We start from the raw sequence: 10318 nt of genomic DNA, 5'->3' as shown, positions 1-10318 counted from the left end.
TCGTCCGCCGTGCAGCCGCCACCGTTGACCCGGGTCCCCGTCGCGTCTCTGTCGCCGCCGAGGAGTCCCCGGAGCCCGCCTTGAGGTAAGGGACCTCTCCCGCCCCTATCGCCCCTTGTTTGGCTCTCTGTTGCGTTTGATTGCTCGCCGGAGTAGAATAACCCCGCCGCCGAGCCGCCCCGCCGTGAACCGCCCCCCTCCGGTGCCTCTGCCCCGACCCAGACCCCACCAATGGAGTCCCCGTGCCCTCCCTAGCCTCCCCGACCACTCGGATTGCCCCAGAGCCCCGCCAGTCGCCCGTGCCCCTCGTCTCCGGCGAGCCCTCCGCCGCGGGGACGAGCGCCGCCGCCCAGCTAGCCGTAGGGAAGACCCAGGCCGCCCATCCGATCTCCGCCGTTCAACCCAGATCGGGTGGTCCTGATTCAACTCGCCCGGACCTAATCCTGGTCGTCCGCCAGCGATCCAGCGGCCCAGGCCCACTACCCCCTCACCCCGTCTCTCTGTCCGCCCGGCCCCGCTTGTCAGTCCGCCCGCGCGCGCTGTCCGCCCGGCCCCGCCTGCCAGTCGCCCGCGCCCGCGCTGTCCGCCCGGCCCCGCCTGTCAGCCCCGCGCCCGCGCTGTCCGCCCGGCCCCGCCTGTCAGCCGCTCACGCCGCCGCGCGCCCGCGCGCCCGCCGCGGGATCTAATCCTAGCCGTCGATCTGAGATCCAACGGCTGTAGGCGCCCGATACCCCTTCGCCCGCGCATTTTCTTAAAGAGCCCCCCTGTTTTCTGGAAATTGCGCCCGCCGTCCCTGGTTTCTCGTAGTTAAGTCCCTGGCCCTTTTATTTAATTAAAAATAAGTCCTTAGGGTATAATTTTAACCCCTAAACTTGTAAAATTCATAACTTTGTCATATGAACTCCAAATTAGGTGCTTCAAATTGCAAAATGTTCATAATATTATTATCTATCTGTTTATGCAATGTTTCCCTGCTGTTTCCATGTATTAATTAATAGCTAATCACTAGGATAGGATTAAGACTATTGAAACCTTATTTAAGATAATTGGAAATGAGTAGACTTTAATAAAAGTTGGGTTACTTAAGTTTATGGACTTAAACACTTAAGTTTAGGAACTTAAACCAGATAATTATTTAATCCCACCACTAACTTAGACCTGATTAGTGGATAGTGAATCACTTTGTGTAGTCCTCTACCCCCAGACCTAGGGAACTTTAGAGTGCCTATCCCTTTTCTGTTATGAACTTGTGACCCCTCTCTGCTGCATATGTTTGGTATATTGTCTTTGTTTGTTATTTTCCCAAGTGCATAGTGTGAATGATTGCTTTGCGTAGACAACGAGCAGTCTGTGTTTCCCGAGGCAGTTGCAGAGGAAGTCCCTGATCAGCAGTTTGGTGAAGGCAAGTGTCCTCTGTCCCACTATGTCCTATTCATTTATAACTTACTACCCCGCATTACTTACTTGAAACCTAAGGATTGACTAGCTTTACACTTTACTTTGTCCTTGATGACCTTATGGGCTATTATGGTTAGCACTCTGCTATTGCTTTAACATAATCAATGAACATGATGTGACTATTTATGATACTGTTATCCTGATGATGTTGATGATCTTGTGATACTCTAGGGGGCTCAGGCTGTTTCCTGAGTACCTCTCCGTAAGGACTGGTTCGTTGAGAGACCACCCGGGATAACAGTGCAACCATGAGGGTGAAATGGGATGCCCTTAGCTGATTAATTGAATGAACTAGAGGTGTAGTTGCTTAGCCGTCGTGCCGTCAATGGGGTCCAGGCACAGTGCTTGCTCTGCCGAGGCTGAGTGCCGAGGTTCTTTCGTTTTGCTCTTTGTTAGTCACTCTCCTGCGGGGAGGGGTACTGTGTTTATCAAACTGGAGAAACCTAACGGGCAGCTATGATCTCTGGGGAATCTTTGTAAAAGCTACGTAGTGATGCCCTGCCGGACCACCTAGGTAGTGGTCAATGGGGATTAGCTCTCCCCGGGTAGAAAGGGAATCATGACTCATGGGTAAAGTGTGCAACCTCTGCAGAGGGTAGTGAAACTGGTATATCAGCCGTGCTCACGGTTAAGAGCAGCCTTGGGATCCTCTTTGATTAGGGATACAGATGGTTCGAGATACAATGATTATGACATGGTTTTGGTTCGACTATGATGATGATGTTCCTCGATGAGGAAATGGTTTACGGGTTGGTTAATGCTAAAATCTGGCTTCTACTAATGATAAATACTTGACCAACTAAAAGCAACTGCTGGAGCCTAACCCCACATAAAGCTAGTCCACCTCAGCCAAACGGGACATTTGCTGAGTACGTTGATGTGTACTCATCCTTGCTTTACCACAAAACACCAGGTTGTCCGCATTGTAACCACTGCTCGGGAGAAGGCGAAGCCGTGGAAGGAGACTTCCAGGAGTTCCAAGACTACGATGAATTCTAGGTGTGGGTTGGCGGCAACCCCCAGTCAGCTGCCTGTGGAGGCTTTATCTTTACTGCGTTTCGTTTAGCACTTTGATTTACCTGTTAAGACAATGACTATGTGGATGTCTATGACTCTATGATGTAATAAGTACTCTTTTAAGTTATTATTCGAGCATTGTGTGATGATGTTCATTTATGTAATCGCTGTGTACGTGAGTTCTGATCCTGGCACGTACATAGTTCGCATTTGTGGGGGATAGATATCCCCTGGGTCCACTAAAGAAGTAAAAGGCCTCACGAAAAGCCCAAGGGCCTAATAATTCGTAAGGTCATTCTTTCGTGGGCCTAGGGAAAGACCACCAATAAAGAGGACGCAGGACTGATTAGTGCAAACACAGGCGGCCCACAACGACGAACGAATGAATCACAAACAGAGACCCGACTTTCCCGCGCTGAAGCCCCCATGCAACGGAGCCATGCGAGGATAAGTCGGCGGAGGTTACGTAGGGATAAGCTCAAGAAGTTCACTATCTTTCAGCTACTTGTTGCTATCATATCATATGTAATGCTCCACGGCCGGGTATATAAGGCCTAGGGAGCACCCCTTCAGATCGATCGATCCTACTCTACTTAGCCACCCACAAACATTCTCTGTGCCCTCTATCCAGAGAATCCTCTTGTAACCACGCTCATATACTCACCAGGACGTAGGGTGTTACGCACTTCTAAGCGGCCCGAACCTGCAAACCTTGTCCATTGTCTCTCGTGCGATCGGCACGAACCATTTTGCTACAGTCGTCGACACCGTCCTATTCCTAAAAGCACCTTGAGGGGCAACCCCGGGTGTGCGGTCGGACCCAAAACACCGACAGCTGGCGCGCCAGGTAGGGGGTGTGTCGACGATCCAAGCTAGCTCAATGGCCGTCACCTTCCACAGCAAGATTACCATGCGTCCCGGATCCACATTCTGCTTCGGAACAATCTCATCCGTGGCGGACGAAGAGGGAATTCTACACCGCCTCGCGGATTTACCGGAACAGAAGTCTCCTCCAACAAACTCCGAGAATGCTGGAAAAACGCTACCTCCGGCTCTTCGGAACAAGATCGCCTCCGGGGAGGCTGGAGCTAGACGCTCGCTGACCCGGAAGACTCCGCTGTCTACTTCCCCGACGAAAGAATGGACACAGGTCATGAGAAGGAAGGAAATCAGAGAGAGGCCAGTCATTCTTCCCGTTCCTCCGGCCTCAAAGGAGAACGGAAAGAAATTTGCCGCGGCAGCAATGCCGTTCTACCCCGACGTCCTCTTCATTGGGAGGGCAGAATCGCCCGCCGTCTCCGACGATGAACCAACTGCGCCCGGAGAAGAACCGCCTCAGCGAGAGTCCCGCCGACGAAGGAACCGGCGCAGGAACATCCGACGACATCACGCAGCTGGAGAACGGGATCCGGAGCAGCCTGTCTCGCGAGACGAGGTCTCAGAGATAGGAGAAACTCCGGAAGAACGCGTCTTCAGGGAACGAAGGAACTCCCGACGACGAGATCGCCGTCGGACTCAGGAGCAAGCCGAGCAAGATGCAAGGCAACGACGCGAGAATCCGCTCTTCGGGCGCAACCTGAACCCCGACTTCGCCCGAGCTATGAATACGTCGAGCGAAGTCGGAGGCGTTCTGGCCCGGATAGCCGACGGACTTCCTCGGACCCCCGACGCCGAGGGATACCGGCGCCTGTTCACTCAGGCAGCCAATCATCTTCTACCGCTCGCCCATCCGCCGAACGATCTGCGACACGCCATCAACAGTCGCCGAGACGCGCGAAGCTCTATCAATGCTTCGCGCGAACGGCGGCACGAGAACGAAATTCGCCGTCGGGAGGAGTATGACCGAGATCATGGCTTCCCGACTCAAAGCCAGGCCACCCGAACTGAGTCAGCAACGGCTTCAACTGGTGGAACCTCCCGGGAACGGTCGAGGAACCACCACCGCCACTCCCCTCCCCGGGACAGGCGACATCCTCGACGACAGGAGGACACGTGCGGAGTATCTGCTCTTACTCCGCGCCTTAGGGCCATCCAATGGCCTCCAAACTTCAAGGTATCCAATGTCGACAAATATGAACCTAAGCAGGACCCAGGGGGCTGGTTAGCCGTCTACACCACCGCCGCTCGGGCTGCCGGGGCATCTGAGGACGTCATGACTGCGTATCTGCCCATCGTCCTCGGGCAAGACGCACTGCAGTGGCTACGGCATCTACCCCGACACTGCATCGACGACTGGGGAGACTTCAGCCGACGTTTCACCGCCAACTTCCAGTCTCTCTCTGACAAGCCAGCGCAACCATGGGACCTCAAATCCATCAAGCGCCGGGGAGATGAGACTCTCCGGTCATACCTTAAAAGGTTCCAGACCATGAGAAACCGCATCCCCGAGGTCACGGAGGCGGCCGTGATCGAGGACTTCTACAGAGGATCTAATGACTCGGCTTTCGTCCGAACCATACTACAAAAGGCGCCAACCACCTCCGAGGAGCTGTTCCGGGAAGCCGACCTCTACATCACCGCTGACGAGCGGGCCCAGGACCTCATCGGAGGAACAAAACCCGTACCAGCGGCACCACGACGCGACGCGAACCAGCCGTCCGACAAGCGCTGGGAGAAGAGGCCTCGCGAAGAGGTACACGCCGCCGGACCACCCGCCTCTCGCGCCCGAGGAGGACCTCGTGGAGGCGAACGCACGCTGGACGACATCCTCGACGCCCAGTGCCCGTACCACAAGGATATGCGCCACACTCTCCGCAACTGCCGGGACTTCAAGCACTCCGTCGGGCATGGCCGACCCTTCCAACCTCTACCACCTCCTCCTCCGAGGGGAGGACCAGATGAACCACGACAACCCCATCAGCCGGAGGAAGGGGGAGGTGGAGCTTTCCCGCGCGTTGACAGGGAGGTCAACGTCATCTTCGGTGGGCATGGGTCGCAGGAGAACAAGAGACAACAAAAGCTCAACGACCGCCAGATACTGGTGGCGACCACCGGCCCTCCCGCCCCGTACCGGTGGTCGGAGCACCCAATCACGTTCACTCGGGAGGATCAATGGCTCAACTTCGACCACCCAGGCAAATACCCGCTCCTCGTCGATCCGGTGATCCGAGAGAGCCGGGTGAAGAAGGTACTAGTGGACGGGGGGAGCAGCATCAACGTCACCTTCCCCCGTACGCTTCAAGGCTTGGGAGTTCACCTCAAAGAGCTCCACGAGTCAGACGCTCCTTTCTTCGGCATCGTGCCGACGGAAGGGGAGTATCCGCTGGGCCACATCTACATGCCGGTCACCTTCGGGACTCCGGATAATTACAGAACCGAGTTCCTGAGGTTCGAGGTGGCGAACTTCGACTGCGGGTACAACGCCATCATCGGGAGGCCAGGGCTGGCCAAGTTCATGGCCATTCCACACTACACGTACATGATACTGAAGATGCCAGGACCACAAGGAATCATAACTGTACGCGCCGACTTCCAAGGCGCCGCAGAATGTTTCCGAGTGGCCATCCAGGCAGCCCTCACCACCAAGCCATCAGCGATTTCTTCTACACCGGCGAACTCTAAGCCTGATGAAGACCTCGCCGTACCGGCAAACGAAGCTCAGGCCGCGACCTCTATGCGGCCGACTGAAGACACCAAGCGGATCAACCTGGGCTTCGCTGATGAGCGCAAGACGGCCATCATCAGCTCCAGTTTGAGTGACAAATAGGAAAGCGCGCTCGTCCAGTTCCTGCAAGATAACCGAGACGTATTCGCATGGCAACCTGCGGATATGCCGGGAGTCCCAAGAGAACTGGCCGAGCACAAATTGAAGGTCTATCCCCAGGCGAGGCCAATCCGGCAAAAGCTGCGTCGTTTCACGCCCGACAAGAGAGAGGCCATTCGTGCCGAGTTAGCTCGCTTGGTCACGGCCGGATTTATTAGAGAAGTATTACACCCCGAGTGGTTAGCCAACCCTGTTCTTGTACTCAAAAAGAATAAAGTGGATTGGCGCATGTGCGTCGACTATACTGATCTCAACAAACACTGTCCGAAGGATCCCTTCGGGCTCCCAAGGATAGATCAAGTGGTGGATTCCACCGCTGGATGTTCAATGCTGTCTTTCTTAGATTGCTATTCCGGGTATCATTAGATTAGTTTGGCAAAAGAAGACGAGGAAAAAACGGCGTTCATCACCCCATTTGGTGCTTTCTGTTATACCTCCATGCCGTTTGGCCTCAAGAACGCTGGAGCGACTTATCAGAGAGCTATTCAAACATGCTTAGCCGATCACTGGGGCAAGCGTGTGGAAGCTTACGTGGACGATGTGGTGATCAAAACGGAGAATCCAGAAAACTTCATCGAAGACTTACAGCTGGTTTTCAACAGCTTGAGAAGATATAGATGGAAGCTCAATCCTGAAAAATGCGTCTTCGGAGTACCAGCAGGAAAGTTACTCGGATTTATTGTCAGCCACCGGGGAATTGAAGCTAATCCAGATAAGATTGAAGCTATCATGAAGATGGAAGCTCCTCGATCACAGAAGAAGGTTCAGCGACTCACTGGATGTATGGCAGCCCTGAGCAGATTCATATCCAGACTGGGAGAAAAAGGTCTGCCATTTTATAAACTACTGAAGAAGGTGGATAAGTTTCAATGGACTTCAGAGTCACAAGAAGCTCTAGACGCACTGAAGAAATTCCTGACAACACCGCCAGTATTGAAACCGCCCCGGCGAGCTACGCCGACTCAGCCGGCTGAAGATCTGCTGTTATATATCTCTTGCACGACTCACGTGGTAAGCACTGCGTTGGTAGTCGAGCGAGTGGAAGAAGGACATGCCTACCCGGTTCAACACCCCGTCTATTTCATCAGTGAGGTTCTAGGCCCGTCGAAGAAAAAGTATCCTCAAGTTCAGAAGCTATTATACGCAGTACTTCTAACTGCCTACAAACGGAGCAATCGGCTTAAGTCGGCAACGACTTAAGGCGGTGCAACATGCTCACGCTTACTTAACTCGGGGTGACCACTATGCCCTACAAATGGAGCAATCGGCTCAAGTCGGCAACGACTTAAGGCGGTGCAACATGCTCACGCTTACTTAACTCGGGGTGACCACTATGCCCTACAAACGGAGCAATCGGCTTAAGTCGGCCACGACTTAAGGCGGTGCAACATGCTCACGCTTACTTAACTCGGGGTGACCACTATGCCCTACAAACGGAGCAATCGGCTTAAGTCGGCAACGACTTAAGGCGGTGCAACATGCTCACGCTTACTTAACTCGGGGTGACCACTATGCCCTACAAACGGAGCAATCGGCTCAAGTCGGCAACGACTTAAGGCGGTGCAACATGCTCACGCTTACTTAACTCGGGGTGACCACTATGCCCTACAAACGGAGCAATCGGCTTAAGTCGGCAACGACTTAAGGCGGTGCAACATGCTCACGCTTATTTAACTCAGGGGTGACCACTATACCCTACTAACGGAAGTTACCGGCTAAAAGTAATTGATGGTTTAAACCAGTATAGCATACTCACGCTTATGCAGTTCAAGGGATGATCTCCAAATCCCACAAACAAACTTCATAATTATCATGTAGCATACCACAAATTTGCAAACTAATAAATTCTGATACGATAAGAAAGAAATCATAACATTCGAATGATAAGCTGATGTCCTCTAAATAAATACTTGCTCATGCTAACTGCGCGCTCAGAGCACGCGAACTGTTTCTTTATTTTCCAATGTCTCTCTCAGGAACGACTGACGAAGAAGGGTGATTCGAGGAATCAGGGGCAGCAACCACATCGGCTCTTATATCCTCGGGGACAACCACGCCAGGTCTTCTCATCAAGATTCGTCCCGCCCGAATGGCCTTGTCCAGGGCCTTATCGCGCTGAGTTTTGAAAGTGACAGCAGCCTCTTCAGCAACTTTAACAGCCTGCTGAGCAGTTTCCAACTCCCGGGCAATGGTTTTCTTGGAAGCTCGGAGTTCCTTGATGGTGGCATCCTTTGCTGATAGCAACTGTGTAAGGCGGGCCACTTCGTCCGAAGATTCTTGCAGTTGACGGCGCTGACTGTCAAGTTCCTCCATCGTAAAGCGGTGGCTCCTCTCCAAGATGGTCAGCGAGTTACTGAAATCCCGGTACAGTCTGTCCAAGTTGTCGCGAGAAGCAGCAAGGATACGCTTTTCCTCCTACAAGCAAAAATCAAGCTCATTCAGAATCCAAGAGCGTGATAAGGCGAAGCACAGGTTCGTAAGCTACCTTCTCAGAGTTAAGCTGGACATGAAGAGAAGAACTCAGAGCGTTAGCATCATCCAAAGCCGCAGAAACCTGACTCAACTCGATCTGACTTTGAGAATACTTCTCCTCGAAGTCAGCGCATCGTCGAGTCATTTCAGCTTGATCTTGAGAATGTTTTTCTTCAAGAACTGTGATCCGCCGAGTCATCCCTATCAAGAAGTATTCAAACAAAATGAGGTCAGAAGGTAAAACAACCTACAGGCAAGAATAAAGAAGAAGAAGAAAGGACACTGACCAGCATTGGTGGCCTCCAACTCAGATACACGACGACGAAGCAACACTGGATTCCAACACTCGAGAGATGATGCCACTTCTGGGGTAGAAGCACCCTGTGATTTCAGTTGACTGACCAATCCACTCACCAAAGCCTGACGAGAAGAACAGATGAGCATAATAACAGCAATTCATGCAACATAGAGATTAAAGTAAAGCACGGCACAGCACCTGGAGGTTGGAAAAGAACGAAGGGATCCCCAGGTCAGGAGAAATCAGCTGATAATCAGGTATCAGACCACCACCCGAAGCAGCTTGCAGTAGACCAGCAGGAACAAGCTCAGTACATTCAGCAGAGTTCAACTCCAGACCAGTGGGGATGCTGCCCTCCAAAGCGACCCCCTGATCCGGAGTCCGAGCCACCATCATGCCGCCAGAATGTGGAGGTGAACCCACATGAACATCCATAGAAGTGCAGGAGGGAGACCCCGCTCGGACACCCTCGGGAGCTGGGTCAAGGTTGGCACTGCCCACTTGAGCCGGGTCACCCCCGGCAACACCCTCGGGGGCTGGGTAGTGGCCTACACTCCTCGCCTGAGTTGAGTCCTCCCCGGCGACACCCTCGGGGGCTGGGCACATGTCAGCACTATTCAAAGGATCCAAGCTCTCTGCCGTGACCACCTCTAAGGTCGACGGGCCTTCAGCTGTTTCCACAGGATCAGGACGGTCCAAGTCATTATCCCGGCCCTCAAGATCGTGCTCTAAGGTCGACGAGGCACGGGACGACCTCAACCCAGCATCTGGCACGGCTGCGCAAATTTCTGTTGCATCAACGTCTGCAGATTCCAACAGCAAGTTCTCAGGGACCATATCCTCTAGAGCTTGATCAAAATTGGTCATGGACAGTTCTTGCAGACCAATAAGAGCAGACAAGGCAGGAGAAGGAACCCCACTACTACCACCGCTAGCGACGAGCTGCCGACTGTTCCTCCGAGTTAATGGAGTTTCATTCTCTTCTTCCTCATCCTCCACAGCAGCAGCGCAAACAGCATCCTCATTAGGGTCAGCAGCAGGCGGAACACACCCATTGGGATCAACGACAGCTAGACCAGTCGCAGTCATTTCTTCAGCAGTAGGAGCTAAGGTGCTGGCGTCCTCATCAAAGCTAGACACTCGCCGGAGGCGTTTTCTTTTCCTTTTCTGCTCATCAGCAGAAGGCTCGGGCTGACTGGTTCGGCTAGGACGCCTCGGGCGAGTATTGGCAGGTTTCGAGACATCCAAGGTCGCATCAACCTCTGGAAGCGGCACCACTGCCAGTGTACCATCAGGAACAGTATCAGACG

Source organism: Zea mays, chromosome 1 (assembly GCF_902167145.1).
Source record: "Zea mays cultivar B73 chromosome 1, Zm-B73-REFERENCE-NAM-5.0, whole genome shotgun sequence".
Taxonomy (NCBI): domain Eukaryota; kingdom Viridiplantae; phylum Streptophyta; class Magnoliopsida; order Poales; family Poaceae; genus Zea; species Zea mays.
Note: the sequence above shows the minus strand (reverse complement) of the source record.